This window comes from Ailuropoda melanoleuca, chromosome 3 (genome assembly GCF_002007445.2).
Source record: "Ailuropoda melanoleuca isolate Jingjing chromosome 3, ASM200744v2, whole genome shotgun sequence".
Lineage (NCBI taxonomy): Eukaryota > Metazoa > Chordata > Mammalia > Carnivora > Ursidae > Ailuropoda > Ailuropoda melanoleuca.
In genome coordinates this window covers 56,479,100-56,496,466 of record NC_048220.1, presented here as the reverse complement: position 1 = coordinate 56,496,466, position 17,367 = coordinate 56,479,100, and the positions used below count along the sequence as shown (strand labels likewise).

At 36.7% G+C, this 17,367-nt stretch overlaps 1 protein-coding gene and 1 pseudogene across 7 annotated transcripts in view; both read right to left on the bottom strand.

The window, feature by feature from the left end:
- The window catches only part of ATG10 (autophagy related 10), a 224,814-nt gene that overhangs the window by 121,728 nt on the left and 85,719 nt on the right, over nt 1-17,367 (bottom strand). The window lies entirely within an intron of this gene.
- LOC117801416 lies at nt 11,716-16,362 on the bottom strand (annotated as a pseudogene).

Sequence of the window (17,367 nt, the reverse complement as noted above, 5' to 3'; positions counted from 1 at the left end):
ATATAACAGCCGCTAGCCACATGTGGTTACTTAAATCAATTAAAATTAAGTAACATTAACAATTCAGTTTCTTACTCATACTAGCCACATTTCGAGTGCCCAATAGTCACATGTGGCTAGTGGCTACCAAAGATACAGACTATTTTTTTTTCCCATTAGTAAGTGAATAGTCATATGATACACATTTTACATCGTTGCAGGAAATTCTATTGGGTTATGCTGCTCTAGAATCTAAAGAGAAGATATACCTATGCACCAGTCAGACTATCTCTCACTTCACAGAACCTAGAAAACAAGTCTCAATGTAAACCTAATGTACAGAATCCCTGATGGCTCATGAGAGCCATCCAAGCCCAACTAGATCGTTTCTCATCCAGCCTCTTTAGTTGTGGCTTCTCAAATAGACTGAACAGCACAACACAAACGACAAATGGCCTATGCCCTCAAGGTTTATTTGTAACTTGTTTTGAACTTGAAACCATTTTCTTCAGGTTCCAAGGCTACCCTTAAAATCCCAATTAACTCAAAATATGGCTGAAATTTTATACAATGAATAATAGGGAAAAAAGACTTATTACCGCTATTGTGGACTAGCCTGGAAACCAAATAATTATGCATAATGTAATTTCTGCATGTAAAAGTGCTCTTCAGGGTAGAGAAGAAGAGAAAAGAGTGTCATTAGGAACATGTCTATTTCTTCCACAGTGAGGAAGTAGCAACGTTGAAAGACATTTTATTTGAGAAGAACCCTCCCCAGGCTGAGGTAAAACGGAAAGCCATATACATGGGATATTTGTAAATGAGGCTTTATAAATAAAAATCACACACTCCAACAAAGGTAATTCTTTATAACTTATTTAAACTAAGCAATATAAAGGCTTTGCCTGATTATTCCCTCCTACATCACAGTCTCAAAAGAAAATTTCATATGATGTAGGGTTGGCGTAGCTCTTTCAAATCTTAACAAGGATAGAAATCAGAGACTAAAGAAATTATTAGATTTGACTATAATTATTTTTTTAATTACGCCAAAAAACACTAAAACCAAGTTAAAATACAAAAAAAAAAACCCTAGGCAAAATACTTGTAACATCCACAGCAAAGTGCTAACATCCTTAATAAATAATCTCAAACCAGTAAGAAGTGAGTACCTTAACAGCAAAATGGACAAAGAATAAGCAATTTATGAAGGAAGAAATATAAATGGCTAAATAAACAGAAAAATTTTCTAACTTCACTGATAAACCAAGAAATACAATTCAAAACAAAGAGATATTTTTTTATTCCTATCAAACAAGCAAAAAGAAAAATGTAATTTTAATTGGTAATCTCAAGCACTCACTCTTAGAGAGAGACTTGCTAGAGAGAGCACAACTAATGGCACCTCTAAGGTACAACCTGTGTCTTTCTCAGCCCCCAAGACAGAATGAATACAATATACTTGAAGTAAGTCTTCACCCCTTTAAAAATGCAAAATGCATCACATAAATGTAAAATATTATTCTCAATAGTTATGGTGGAAAATTTTATTAAGGGAATGGGCATGAAAAACTAAAAAACTTTACTTTTTATGTAATATTACTTTATCTCTATTATATTTCACATTAAGGCATTTTAAAGCCTTTTTAGTGTGCTGGTCTGCATCTTCTCTGCAATGCTTCTTGGCATTGACTCATTAAGTATTCTTCATCTGATTCAAGGCAAAATATGCTTCTGATCAAATATGCACTCACATGCTCTTTGGCAAGCTACAAACCAAATTAGAAAAATCATAAATCTGGTGCTAAATGTTCTGGAGGGATGGTATATGCTATACCTTCCTTATCAGAAAAGCACACATATGGATTGCAATATGTCAACAAACTGCGTCTGTGACTTTTCTCACTCCTAATTTTAAAAATCATAGAAAGATCAATAAAATAAACTATATTACTATATTTGGATTAATAACTAACAAACCTATCTCCTTACTTCTCAAATGGAAATCATTCAAAATTACTTTGAAAGACACTTGAAATGTACTTGAAATGTACATTTTAATAACTATATCTGCATAAAAGTTAAAAATAAATACATTTGGTATCCCAGGGCTGGTACCAATTTTAATATCACTAACCACTTATACATATGGTTCTCCAAAGAAAGTTTGCTGTTAAATAGCCTACAAAATCATTCTGTCACTTTGAATATGCCCCTTCATTTAAGAAAACCTTCAGTTTCCCTATTTATATCAACAAAATGACATAACAAAAATGATCGTCACTAACCTTATCCATATATGCAAATGTGCATATTCATGCCAGTTTTGTCATTGCACATGAAAATCATTTTTAAAGTTTTTTTTAATTATTATAGCACTTGTTTCCAATAAGCAGGTACACAGTAAAGAAAATTCTTTGCAGTTCATAAGGAATCAGGGTCTAAAAATATGATTCTGTATATGATCACTTAGTAAAATGAACAGACTGAATTTCGCAAAATGAAGCTTAGGTATACAATTACCCTATAAAAGAACAAATCTTTCTATTTAAGTACTAAAATGCATTAATCAAAATTCTACTATATATAAGACTGAATATCAAAAATTACTTTAAAAATCTAAAATAATCTACTACCATCATTAAAGTATTTATACAAAAGATTCTAAAACTTTTCAAATACATTTCATTAAATAATGGCTAGCAAACACTAATTTTAGAAAATTCATTACAATTATTACTCAGTAAATATTTATTTCAGGAACAGTACATACACAGTTCTGAGCTAGGCACTATGAAGAGCAGAAAGATGTGTAAGATTCTTTCTTGGACTTATCAAGGAAAAAACAATCTAACACCAAGGGTAAGACATAAACATCTTAGAATGGAATTTCACAGCTTGAGGGATGTTCAAGTTTATTTAATCCAATATATGTAACTACTCATGAAAAATCTTGCGTTCTAAAGAGAAAAATGTCTTTCTGATTTCTTAAAAGTTCGCCTTTATACGGGTGCCTGGGTGGCTCAATCGGTTAAGTGTCCGACTCTTGATTTCGGTTCAGGTCATGATCTCAGGGTTGTGAGATGGCTCCACACACGGCAAGAACTGGCTTGAGATTCTTTCCCTCTGCCCCTCCCCCAACTTGTGCACACCTGCATGCATGCTCTCTCCCTCTGTCTAAAATAAATAAACCTTAAAAAAAAAAGTGTTCACCTTTATGCCTACATAAAATTATTATAAGTCTTGTCTTCTCCTGAATTATTCCACTTATAAAATGACTCTACATACCCTTTACACACTTTTCTTTTGTAGTATTGACTTTATCCTGAATAAAACACACATACACGTACAACAATCATCTACCATCTATTATTTGTTACGAATATTTTACCTGCTACAATTTTTCCTTTAACCTTATTCATATTTTGCTGTTGGTTTTTGTTTCCTTGTTTTTGTTTTGTTTTTTTCTTTTCGATGCAGAAAAAACTATGGACCATTTCTCCGTTTCTTTTTTTCTTTTTTTAAAGAATTTATTTATTTATTTATTTATTTATTTATTTATTTATTTGAGAGAGAGAGAGAGAGAGAGAGAGAGAGAGGGAGAGCACATGAGCAGAGGTGGGGGGAGTGGGAGGGCTTGGCAGGGAAGAAGCAGAAAGAGAAGGAGTAAGAATCCGGAGCAGACTCTGTGCTGAGTGTGGAGAACAACACAGGGCTAGATCCCACGATCCCAAGATCAAGACCTGAGATGAAACCAAGAGCCAGACACTTAACCAACTGAGCCACCCAGACGCCCCTTCTTCACGGTTTCTATCTTGAGGCCATTCTTAGAAAGATTACAGGATCACCAGTGTTTTCACTTACTAGTTATATAGGTCATTCAAAAATTTTAACTATTCAGTCCATCTGGGATTTTATTCTTGGGCCTAACTGTGAAATAAAGGTTCAATTTAATCCATTTTCCACATGCTTATAGCATTAAAGTTGAATAGAGGATACCAAAAAAAAAATTTTTTTTAAGGGAAGAGAAAAGAGAAGAAAAGAAAAAATGGGAATCACACACAAAACCAAGAGCAATTAAGCCAGCATCAGATTTCTCTGCAGCAACTTTCAACACCAGAGGACAACTGACCAGTGTTCGAGGGTTCTGAAGGAAAGAAACCATGTCCTAAGAGCAGTCTGCTTAACCAAGATGACAGCACAGGATAAATACCACAAAAGACATTCTCAACATGAAACAGCCATTCATAAGGAATTCTACTTAATGATGGAAGCTAGACAACTAAAATATAAATCAAAATTAAAATTCAAGGGCGAAAAAGCCAAGGTAAGAAAAATCATAGTGAGTACTGAATTCCAGTTAATTATATTCCAGTTAAATACAGAACTAGAATTAAACAAGTATAGGCCTTAATTACAAAACAGAATGTGAATGTTATAAAGCTCAAATTAGTAAAAATAATGTGTAATGAACAAAAATAGGGAGAGGACAGGAAGGTAGAGTATATATGCACATTGTTCAAAACAGATCATGTATAAAGTCTGAATAGAAATTTGCATCTTAAAATCATGAATCTAACCTCATGTTTTCCATAATCTCTTTACAGGTCTTCCAAAATATATACTATGTCTTGTACTGAAGTTCCTATTTGGAAGTTCTACAATTCTTTTTAAGTGCCTTTTAGTTTCCTTTCCTTTTTATACATTTAAGTAAAAATACATTTTATCCTTTAAAGAGAAGAGAGAAGGGAGGGAGGAGGAAGTAGAAAGGGAAGGAAGGTGTATTTCTGGCTATCTAATGTATTATGGTGGTTATCTGAGGGGTGATTTTTTAAAATTTCTTCTTTGTATTTTAATTTTTTATAATAAATTTATTACATACAAAGATAATAGTGATTTTTTTCTGTTATAAAAAATCAAATAAAGTAGACATAAAATAAAGATAAATAACCAAGGTTACAAGGGCATTGTACATCTTTTAGAAACTATAGAATTATGTTTGACCTACAAACAACACACCTGGGTATCAGGTCATAGTTCATAGATTTTGAGCCAAGATCCTCTGGGATCTTCTAACTTTTCATAAACAGAGATGTAAGGTAGAAGTTTTTTTGTATTTTAGGACACAAACTACAGTTCTGTGCATATTTAGGAAGTCTGATCTCCTGAGTAAATGAACCCGATGACCTCTGCTCAGTCCCCATCTTCAACTGTCCCCTGCAATAGCTGACTCTGCTAAGACACCCTCCTTTACACTCCAGACAGAGGCTTCAGTGCCTTGCACACAGCAGCAATGCAAATTTTGTTGAGTGACGAATGGGGCATTCTCCTGACTGCTCTCATCTCTGTCAGTGTCTCTGCAGGCTTCTGCCCACGCTTCTTTCTTTCCCTACCCGCCTACATGCAGGCATCCCCCAAGGGTGTTTCTCACTTCACTCCTCTTCTCAGTCTAATTTCCCTGAATTACCTCATCCACTCTCAAACTCTAGCTCTGGCTCCTCTTCTGAGCTCCAAACCTAAAATGGGAAGTATGTGCTAGACATCTCTACAAGGATGCCCTCCAGTATCCTCAATTTGACATGCCAAAGTTGAATTATCTTCCACCTGCCCCTCCTACCCCTGACCCATCTCTCATCCCTCTCACCAACCAGGATCTCCCCTGACACCTCCAATGCGGGCAGTGGCAACACATTCGGCTTCCTGGTCACAGAGAATGAGAAGCTGGGAGTTGTCTTCAACTCCTTTCTTGTCCTTGTGTCTAGTCCTTTTATACCTCCATGTCTCTCACACATATTCCATCCTTCCTGCCCACACTGACATCATCTAATGCAAAAGCAGCACACTATGATGAAAACAATAGCAGGTCTGGACTGAAAAGACCTAGGATTTGAATACCAGTTTGCCCTGAATTTGCTTTGAGACCTTGTACACATTGCCTAACATATTTTTAGTACAAATCTTTAAATCACAGGATAACTCTAAAATATATATATATATATATATATATATATAGTTTAGGAACAGAATTATTGTATATACTGATTGTGTGTAAATACACACACATACATACATAGGTGTCTATATAAACACATGCACACACACAAACATGCATGATATGTATACAAATACAAATGAAAGACATTATCATTATTATTATTATTATCTAGGCTGTTATAATATCTCATCTGATCTTGGACAAAAATGTTCAATTTTAGTGGTGTATGGGTGGCTCAGTCAGCTGAGCATCCAACTCTTGACTTTGGCTCAGGTCATGATCTCAAGAGTCTTGAGACTGAGCCCCGAGTCAGGCTCTGTGCTGAACGTGGAGCCTGCTTAAGATTCTCTCTCCCTCTCTCTCTGCCCACCCCCCACTCATAAGCGTGTACTTGCACTCTCTCTCTAAAAAGTAATTTTTAAAAATGCTCAATTTTAATATCTCAGTTCTCCAGGTAACCTTTTACCCTGAATGAAGGATTACTTTATTAAAACATCATTTTTTTTCTCCTTTTAATGGTCTGCAACTTGTTCTCCTTTGCCAAAAGAATAAAACCAAAACTCCTTGGCGTGGATTTCAAAGTGCTCCTTTATCTGACCCCACCTTAGCTTTCTGACCTCATCTGTTACTATGTACCCTCTATCACCCATGTTCTATCAAGGCAAAGCCCTATAATTTTCTTTCCCCAAATACACCCTACATTTATACTGTTTCCTCCAGTCTAGAATTTCCATTTAGGAAACCTCTCCTTCAAGGTCCAATTCAAATATCACCTTCTCAATAATACCTCCACTGATCTTCATCAAGGTAAGTGGCCCATATTTTACCTTATAAATAGAAGGATCTTTACAATTCTCCCTTCAACTAGATTATACATTCCTGAAGGACCAAGACAATGGTGTATCCACCTCTGACTCCGTTATCTGTCAAGTCTTCTACACAGTATATTACATGTTTAAGGAACTTGTGTAGAACTGAATTGCACAAACCGGCTCCTTTAAGTCTTTTAATTTCAAAGAAAAATTAGAAGCATACAGAAAGTTAAAACTATATTATATACTGAAAATGTATATCAATAATTAACTAAATATAGGTGGCTTTTTAAATGAAAAGGTGGAAAAAAGTTTAAACTACATTATTAAGCTTCAGGCTAAACAAAAATATTGTTTGGTGCTCCCTCTGCTGGCTTTGCAGTGGCAAGTTAGGAATGTTGAACAATAACACTACAAAGACGTAAACAGATTCAGCTCATCTGCTCCCTGTATGTACCTCCCACAAATAACTGGAGGTGAAATTTTTAATGGAGTTCATTTGGAAAGAACCCTATCTGCAAAAAAGTTGGTCTAACAAAATCGTTTATAAAAAGACAAAACCGATCTTATAATTTTAGTGGTAATAATTACTGTCAGAATTCCTGTTTATATCTTTTTTGTTTTTTAGTTAAGTCACCAATTTTATGTATAAGCAATTTTAAATTTTAGCTAAAACTACTGAGAAACAAAGTAGGATGAGATCTTTTGTTTCCAAATTAATCTATAGTTTTTAAAAACTGATGAGGAACATAAGAGGTTAAATTCTCCCTGTGTTTCTAAACAGAGTTATTCTGAGTACCCTGAAGGCATTTAATTCCAAAACAGGAAGCCACATAGAGGAACACTTGGTTACACTAATGTTATGCAGATCTTTTGGAACATACTTTTCTAAACACTTGCTGAAAGAACCTTTTCTATACTGCACGCTATCACATGAAGTTGGAGAAGGGTCCCACGGATACCATAGTGCACTTACTGCTCAAATTGCCCTTTATTACTTCTCTATTTTCCTCCACTTTTCTTACTTTAAATGGTCTTCCGCTTGTTCACAGAAGGAGTGGTAAGAAAATCAGTTTGGGGTCAGGGAATCTTTATTCACACAACACACTTCAGTTGTTCGGGCATATATGTGCATAAGAGCTATGATATGGCTTAGAGGAGTCAATTTTAAAAAACAAATTATTTAGAACTGATATCTCAAAAAGATTAAGCTGAGACCAGTACGTCACAGTTAAAGGTTAGTGTCTCTTCTCATAAATTTGTGTTTTCTATGCTTTTAAGTGTACTATAAGATCTCTTTAATCTAAAACATGTTAAATGAGATCTCACTGTTGTTGTTGAACAAAGAACAATAGTAAACCATAGGTAAGTGGGCAAAGCGGTGGATTTATGTAATTTAGTGGCATAGGTGCTGGAGCTATCTCCGTTCCTAAGCAAATCACTTAACATGGTGGGCTCCATTTCCCAACCTTACAGACTACTAGTGGTCAGCAAAATGCTACCTATGATTCTGTGACTAAACAGATGAACTAGATCGTAGGTTCACTTTAAGTTACAAGTATAAGGCAGGAAAAAAAAATGGTGAGCGCATTTTTCACATGCCATTTGATTTCACATGCCATTTCAATACCATCCATGTTTAAAAAGAGCTCTTTTTCTTAGTTCCTATCCTAGTTTATATTCAGTTATGTTTTAAAGAAAGCAAATGATCACTGAGCAATTATCCTTCTGTGTTGGAAATTAAGGTTTCATGCACATTCTTGATAATCCATAAAACTGAAATGCAGTAATATTAAAAGCAGTAATATTAAAAGTCTAGTCAGAAGAAGCCAAATTGAAAAAAGAGTCAATATATTTGGATCTGCTTATGGTTACTTTCAAAGAATTTACGAAAATATTTATTCCATTCTTAACATTTAGGCAGTAAGAATTTTGTTGGAATCAGCTTGAGAATGTCAAAATAGTATTTTTAATCTATTCTGCAGAGCTTGGAAATTATTTTTCCTTAAGAAATTGCCATATGTAGGGGTGCCTGGGTGGCTCAGTTGGTTAAGTGTCTGCCTTTGGCTCAGGTCATGATCCCAGGGTCCTGGGATGGAGCCCCGTGTCTGGGGTGGGGGAGTGTGCTTCTCCCTCTGCCTCTGCCCTTCCCCCACTCGTGCTCTCTCTGTATCTCTCTCTCAAATAAATAAAAATCTTAAGAAAAAAAAAAGAAAGAAATCACCATGTGAACAAGAACAAGGGTTTTAGCCATGACAGTATGCTACTGATGGCATTCTTGTGCTGGGATTCACAACGTTTACCCCCAACCTCACTGGGACTGCCGAGATGAGAAACTGGATGGTGACTAGGTGCCTCTCAGTTAGGGCCACAGGACACCACCAGCCAGGCCCAGAGGTGGAAGCTGAAGGTCAGAGCACAGAGGATATGCCCAGGCTCACCGTGATTCTGTCATCCAACGCATGGCAACCTCTAAAATGCTGAGCTACTGTCTTTTGAGCAGGGCTGTCAAATCATTAGATTTGTTTTTGGAAATTCAGCTCATGAATATGTCCTCTAATGTTCAGAGGGCATCCTCACTGAAATGTACAATAACATACATGACTGTAGCAAAGAAACCCTCACATCCCAAAAGATTTAACAGCAATTCATCATACAGTGATTCATTTCACTTTAAATTATTGAATGCTCTATTCAGAAATGATACAACAAGGTTTCAGAGCTGTAAATTAGCTGGCAGTTAGACAATATCTAAAAAAGACATTCTGAAGTGTGGAAGAAAAATATTCAGAAAATGTGATTCATTTTCATTTAACATAATATATATCCAATGTTGAATGAACACAGGTAACTTATGATGTGCTTTGTTGTAAAATGAAAACAGTATCCAATAAAAGTTACGCTTTTTTCATTCCTTATGGTAATCCATTTACCCTATTAGCCAATACCGTGCAGTAAACTACTGAACAATTTCTGAGCATTTCTATAGAGAAAATTTCATTTCTGAATGAAATTACTGACATTTTCTTAGAAAATGTCAAGGAAGGCCATTTATCAGTCTCCAGCTGTGCTGATGTCACTATGTGTGTGTGACATCAAATGCTGACATTATGACGTGTTCATCATAATAACTCAGTCCTTTCTAGACTCTATGATGCAGTATGAACTGATAACAATCAACTCATGTTATGTGATGTTTATTTCGAAATACCTACCTCAATAAATACTAGATATTTTGAAATAAAAATACATATAAACAAAAATAAATTTATATTCTAGATGTTTTCCCCTAGAAAATGAGAAGGAGAAGAAAAGATTTTGTTGATGATCATTCAATATAATTTCACATAGAACTTCAATGATAAGGCTTAAGTTCTGTGTTAAGACCAGGAGGTCTCTAAAGGTATACTTCCTTAGGCCCTTGCTTAAAAGTTAATTTAAGAAAATAATGGTGTTTAAGAAAAAATTGTTAGTTTTATTTTTTTTTAAAGATTTTATTTATTTATTTGAGAGAGAGTATGCAAGTGGGGGTGGGGGGTATCAGGGGGAGGAACAGAGGGAGAGGGACTAGCAGACTCTGAGCTGAGCAGAGAGCCCAATGGCAGGCTCCATCTCACAACCCCAAGACAATGAACTGAGCTGAAATCAAGAGTTGGATGCTCAACGGACTGAGGAACCCAGGTGCCTCAAAACTTAACTTTAAATTGTTATAACTCTATTTTATCTATTGCCTTTAGTTAATCTCAATATGGCAGCCAAAACTAGTACAGTATCTGTTCAATTTACCTCACTACTTAGTTTGACTGCAAAATCAAATGTTAAATCAGTTTCCTGAATATTATACAGAAAAATAGATTACATGTATTTAATTTTTTATATTGACATTCTGTAATTGTACAAAGTTTGATCCAAAACCAATAGAAAATATTTTAGTATTATCTAAAAAACATATTTTTATTTATTTATTTTTAATGTTTTATTTATTTATTTTAGAGAGAGTGAGCACAAGCAGGGGTAAGGGCAGAGGGAGAGGGAGAAAGAGAATCCCAAACAGACTCCTCGTTGAGCAGGAAGCCTGACGTGGGGCTGGATTTCACCCTGAGCTCACGACCTGAGTTGAAAACAAGAGCTGGACGCTTAACTGACTAAGCCAGCCAGGCACCCCCCCTTTGTGTCTATCTTATTATGTTCAATAATATATTTTTAGAGGGGATAAAAAAACAAAAAGAAACAAGAGGCAAAATAAATCTAAGTGTAGAAATCAGATTAGCATAACCATTGGAGAGCAAGTAGTGACTGCGAGTGTCAAGAGGGCATCCTATGGTTCTGGTAATGTTCTCTTTCTTTATCTGGGTATTGGATACATGGGTGTGATCGCTTTGTGAGCTCTCATTGAGCTTAAAAAAACAAAAAGCCTGTAGGCAGAAGCAACGGGAGAGCCAGTGAAGCTCACTTGGGGCATACATACATACATACATACACACATTGTAATTTAGTATAGATTTCTAAAGGAAAGATAAGTCTTTCAGGGAGGAGGGAGACAAGTGGAAAGCAGGACCAGGGAGGGAAGCTGAGAAATGGATCTATTAACATACCAAAGAGGTGGGCAGGTTTATGTAAGAGTGAATCCCAATCTCATAAGCACAGCATGAGAAAGCTAAACCGAGGGGCGCCTGGGTGGCACAGCGGTTAAGCGTCTGCCTTCGGCTCAGGGCGTGATCCCGGAGTTATGGGATCGAGTCCCGCATCAGGCTCCTCGGCTGGGAGCCTGCTTCTTCCTCTCCCACTCCCCCTGCTTGTGTTCCCTCTCTCGTTGGCTGTCTCTATCTCTGTCATAAATAAATAAAATCTTANAAATTAAAATCTTAAAAAAAAAAAAAAAAAGAAAGCTAAACCGAGAGGTCCATGGGATAAGGGGTGGGACTACGGACTCAATGGCATTCCTGTTATATTAGGACCTCATTTTAGAATGCAAAGAGAATCATAATTGTTGATCTCTATGTACCAGATAGTGTGCTAAAAGCTTTACAAAGAAATCATTTTACATTTTACTAGACCAAGGATACAGAAAGAGCTCAGAAGATGTTTATTGAATTTAATTACGATAATCCTTACATAATAGGTATTATTATCCTTGTCTGCAGATAAAGAACCCAAGGCCTGATGAGTTATTTGTGCAAAGTTTTAGAAAAAGCAAGTAGTGAAAACGTTCATCCTTTTTTTCTTCAGGAGGAGTTGGGAAGAAAGAAGGAAAGAGGCAAAAGTAATCAGTCCTTCCATTTTAATTTAACCCTTCTCCCTGAAAAATAAATCATAATCTTTAGAAGGCATAGCTCACGTCGGTTCAACATAGTGCCTATCATATTAGGTAAGGATTTCATTTAAGGATCAAGTTAGGATCCCTCAAACTAAACGTTTTCAAACTGCATGTGAGATAAGACCTACAAGCCAAGAAAGAGGAAGACCAAGCCCTGGGTTCTAACAGTTGCTTCCATAAGGCAGAGCTGAGCTACCCACGTTTTAGGAAAGGGCATCAGTTACACACTGGTGGGAAGGATAGTCTCCCCAAGAGCTCCCCACAACCCTGTTCTTTTGTGCCTTGCACCACACCATATGAACTCCAGGCTGAAGCAAAATGCTTTCCAGAATTGTTCTCTGTAACTAAAAAGAACAGATATATAGATACAAATGTACCTATACATGAAGATACAGATACAGATAGAAATAATCAAAACTATGCCCTGAAAATGTGTATAGAGCAAGTGTGGTCAGTATTTTTATATTTTGGAAAATTCATTCATCACTAAAAGAGCACAACTGAACAATGTTTATTTACCACTGTATTCTTAATACTTGATTTACTTATTTGGAATCTTGAAAACAAAGTATCTTTTTGTTTTCTTTTTTTCTTTTTTTTTTTTTTAATTAGGCAAAGAACTTTATTAACCTTGTTTCAAACTTTATTCCCAGGCTTCTTCAGCTTATTTAACTGCAAAGAATGAATTGTGTATAAGCAAACACTGAAAAGAGTTCAGTGTCTAAGGGGCTTGGGCTTAAAAATATTAGAGATTTACATTTTATCAGATCCATGAACAAAACTTTTAAAAGTAGTTATGATATAAATTAGCAGCTTCCAGTAACTTCTTCCAGTTTTATCTTCTTCAGAACTTGACTCAATTCAGTTTGCTTCATCCTTGGAAGCTTCATCAAAACTGTCCACAAGATCTGGAACTTCCTCCTCCTCTCTGGTAGCGAGTGGGGCTTTTCCATCCACAGACTGTGTGGCAGAGCTCCAGCCAGTCCTCCTCAGCTAGTCGGACTGTCTGCACCCGGCTGGTTGAAGATCCTGGGCAGCACTGCCGTCAGCTGCTCTGTCTCAGCATGGGCTGTAATGGTCAAAGTGTTCGCGGCCAGCGATGCCTGAACTTTAGGATTACCAAAGGAGATCACTGTTCCTTGGTTCATGAACATATTCACTTCTTCAAAACCAGAGATTCTTTAAGGAGAACTGAAGTTTTTTTATCATCTGCTGTAGCCGTTCTATGAACCACCTTCTTTCAGTGAGCAGTTCCTTTCCCACCAGTGCATACTTGTGCTCACAGTTTGGCGAGTTTCTCCTGGTTCGTGATAATTTCTTTCGTCTTGTTGGAACAAACATGGGACCACACGGGGAACTAGGGTTGGTGCTCAGGGGATGTCCCGCGGACCAACTGAGATTAGGTGCACACGCACACAGGGACGCAAGATGGCAGCTAAAGGCAAAATTTCTTTTTTATATGACATTTTTCTAATTCGGCAAGCAATAGATTTTCTCCTTTTGTTTCTAATGGAGTAGGCATCCAGTCACTATTGTGTCTAACTTTTTAATATCATCTGTATCAGCCAGAATTAGCACAGGTCTAGAGGTAGTCTAAAGCATTTTCAGCCAACCTCCAATAGAATTAAGGTGCAGGCAGGGTACTATAGTTTAAAATTACAAAACTCCTAGCTGCAATATGTTAGATCTCTTAATTATAGAATTGTAAATATAAATCCAAAACACTTAATACATCAACATCTTAATATTTTCTGAAGAAATTCTAATAAACACCAAAAGAAAAAAAAACACCACAAAATGACTGAAGCTATATATTTCATGTGCCACAAATATTAAAATGTATCTGTCTTATAGCTGTATTGAATGAAATTTGATTCAACCAATTGATCAGTACTTCCTTTTTTTTTTTTTTAAAGATTTTATTTATTTATTCGACAGAGACAGAGACAGCCAGCGAGAGAGGGAACACAAGCAGGGGGAGTGGGAGAGGAAGAGGCAGGCTCACAGCAGAGGAGCCTGACGTGGGGCTCGATCCCATAACGCCGGGATCACGCCCTGAGCCGAAGGCAGACGCTTAACCGCTATGCCACCCAGGCGCCCCTGATCAGTACTTCCTGTAGCAAATTAATAAGAAAATTCATAAGGAACCAAACTTCAAGTACCAGAAAGATTGCTAAGTGTGCAAAGTCATTATGTGTCCACAGAATACTATTTCACTAGTGCCTTCCATTAAAAGAAAATGCTAGGGATGCCTGGGTGGCTCAGTTGGTTAAGCGTCTGCCTTCGGCTCAGGTCATGATCCCAGGGTCCTAGGATCGAGCCCCACATCAAGGTTCCTTGCTCAGTGGAGCGCCTGCTTCTCCCTCTGCCTGCTGCTCCCCCTGCTTGTGTGCTGTCTCTCTCTCTCTCTCTGACAAATGAATAAAAAAAATCTTTAACCAAAAAAAAAAAAAATTCTACCTTCTAAAAAACATGAAAACAAGACTTGTGTACTAAGTATTCACTTTAAGGGACATTTGTCGTTATTGATATACAATAAGTAGAAATCTAATCTTATCAAAATCTCTTAGAAGAAAAGTTAATCAAACTAAAACTCAGCATGGCCTGTGTGTGTATTTATATATATATATATATATATATATAGGCACATAGTATCATAAGGAACTCTACCCATCATGTCTCTCCCCAAAACATCCCTGATAGGTAATTTTCTAGTTTCTTTTGAGTGTTCAAACACTTACATCAGTATCTCTAAAAAAGTCCATTCAACTTGGGGCACATAAAGCTATTAGGAAAGTCTTCTCTATATTTAGTAAAATTTGTCCTTTTTAAGCTTTTTAAGCTTCTACCTACTAGTTTTATTCTGCCTCCATGGCAGCCAGGTGTGGCCAGGAGACTAAGTTGTGGCCAATAAAATGTCAGTGAAAATGTCTATGCAAATTCTGGGAAGGCTTCTTAAAAGGGAGAGGTGTGCCTTTCCCCTACATCATACCTATCCTTCTTGCTGTCTGGAATAAGGATGTGACTGCAGGAGCTCCAGTAATTTACCATGAGGTGATCTTGAAGATGGAAATAACCATTCACTGAAGACATCAGAGTTGGAGTCCTCAAAGACTTTGTGGAGCTGTCTTTCTAGCCCTGGGCCATCCTGGGTTGTCCATCCTCAGACTTCATTTACACAAGAGAATACCCTATGTGTGTACTTGTTATACAGAACTTAGAAACGTATTTCCTAATTCATATACTGATACTGAAGATACGTTTTCAATACTTTTAAAGATTTATTTATCTATATTAGAAAGAGAGCGAGTACACATGAGTGCATGCACGTGCGCACACGAGCTGGGGAGAGACGGGGATAATCTTTAAGCAGATTCCCCCTGAGCAAGGAGCCGGACATGGAGCACAATCCCATGACCCTGAGATCATGACCTGAGCTGAAACCATGCATCAGATGTCCAATTGACTGAGTCACCCAGGCGCCCCAACATTTTCAATATTTGAAGAGCAGTATCATATTCTACTTACATCCTCTTTACTTTAAACTTCATTTTTTCAGCTTCCTCATCATCTGGTCACCCACTTTTATATAGGCTCAAGCTTTTCAGAATCCTTCTTAAAATTTTCAGAATAGAACTCAACGCATCCACCAGATGTGAGTTGACCAGTAGAAAACAAAGGGATTATTCACTTCCTTTGCTGTCATTCCAAGACAGTCTTATGCATTAGCACCTTCAGCAGTCCTCAAGACTAAAGATTCATATCACGGTTTTAGGAAGGCAAAAAAACGTCTCGTTTTTACTTTGTTTTGTTCTCTACTGCAAGTACCCTTAAACCACACTTTCCCTACTTTGTTTATGTTTAGTAATTTGTTCTTTCTCTATAAGCGTAAAATATCAGATTTCTCCTTATTACATTTCTTTTTATAGTCTATTACTCCATGCAATGGAAATAAACCTTGAACCCCAATTTTGGTATTCCACCTAATTAACTATCCTTCTTCATTAGCTTCTGTCTTCTGCTTATTTAGTTTGCAAGTGTTCTGTGTCCCCACCAAGTCCTTCACAAGAACTTGACACAATGAAGGCAAAATACAGAGCCCTTTACTAATCCACTGAGGACATCTCTGCCAGTGGGCAGGCAGCACATAACCGACACTCTAGGGATGCTTGTCCAACCGGCTCTGGGTCCCAAAGACCTGCTCCTTCTTTCAAGAACTCAGGCCCCAGGAGTGGGCCATAGGAGGCCACAGGTGGCATGTAGGAAGCCCACAACCTGACTACTGCCATATAGAGAGAGACTGGCAGCGTGGGCTGACTCACGGGGCAGGAAGGTAACTGTGAGGAGGTAGAGGCTCTCGTTTATCTAACAGATACAGAAAAAAAGGAAGTCTCTTTCTTTAAAAAGAAAAAAAAAATTATCCTTAAAAAGAAAAAAAAAATCTATTGGTACATTGAGTGTAGGGTGGCGACTTGACTAGTGATTGATTGACAAAGCAGTGTAAATTCCATAACTACCCCATTTGCATAGATATTGATTGCAGTGGGCTTCAAAAGACTGATTATGCTGCTTCTCAGATTTGAAATGATTGTCTTATACCTTAGCCCTACAGAAAAACCAAGAAGCAAACATTAAAGAATTTAAATATGCACATGTGAAAATGTATTTATGATTAATGATAATTTATTAAGTGCAATACTGTGCTAAATTAATATATGCAGAGTAAGACTGACTTGGGCTGATGGAATTATCTTGTTTATGATTACCGTTATTGACGTTAAAAGAGCTACACCACTATTTTCTGAACAAGAGGCATAGTCTAACATACACAATGCAAAACATTTAGATATTTACTGCATTGTCACTAATCATTAATTTGATGTAGTTTTAGTCATTGTAAATTAAAGGTTCCTGTATCGAGAAATGTCATTCCATTTATAAAAAAGGAATACACAGGGGCACATGGGTGGCTATATCGGTTAAGTGTCTGACTTCAGCTCAGGTCATGATCTCCACGTCCTGGGATGGAACTCAGCGGGGAGTCCGCTTGTCCCTCTGCCCCTCCCCACCACTCTTACACACACAGCATGCACACATGCTCTCATTCACAAATAAATAAATCTTTTTAAAATTTTTTTAAAAATTTAAAAAATTTAAAAAGAATATACAGAAAGAATATTAAAATATACATGTATTATTTCCAATTAAGAAACATACATAGTAAATTACAATACTTTATTAATTAATAATTGCACCACTACCAC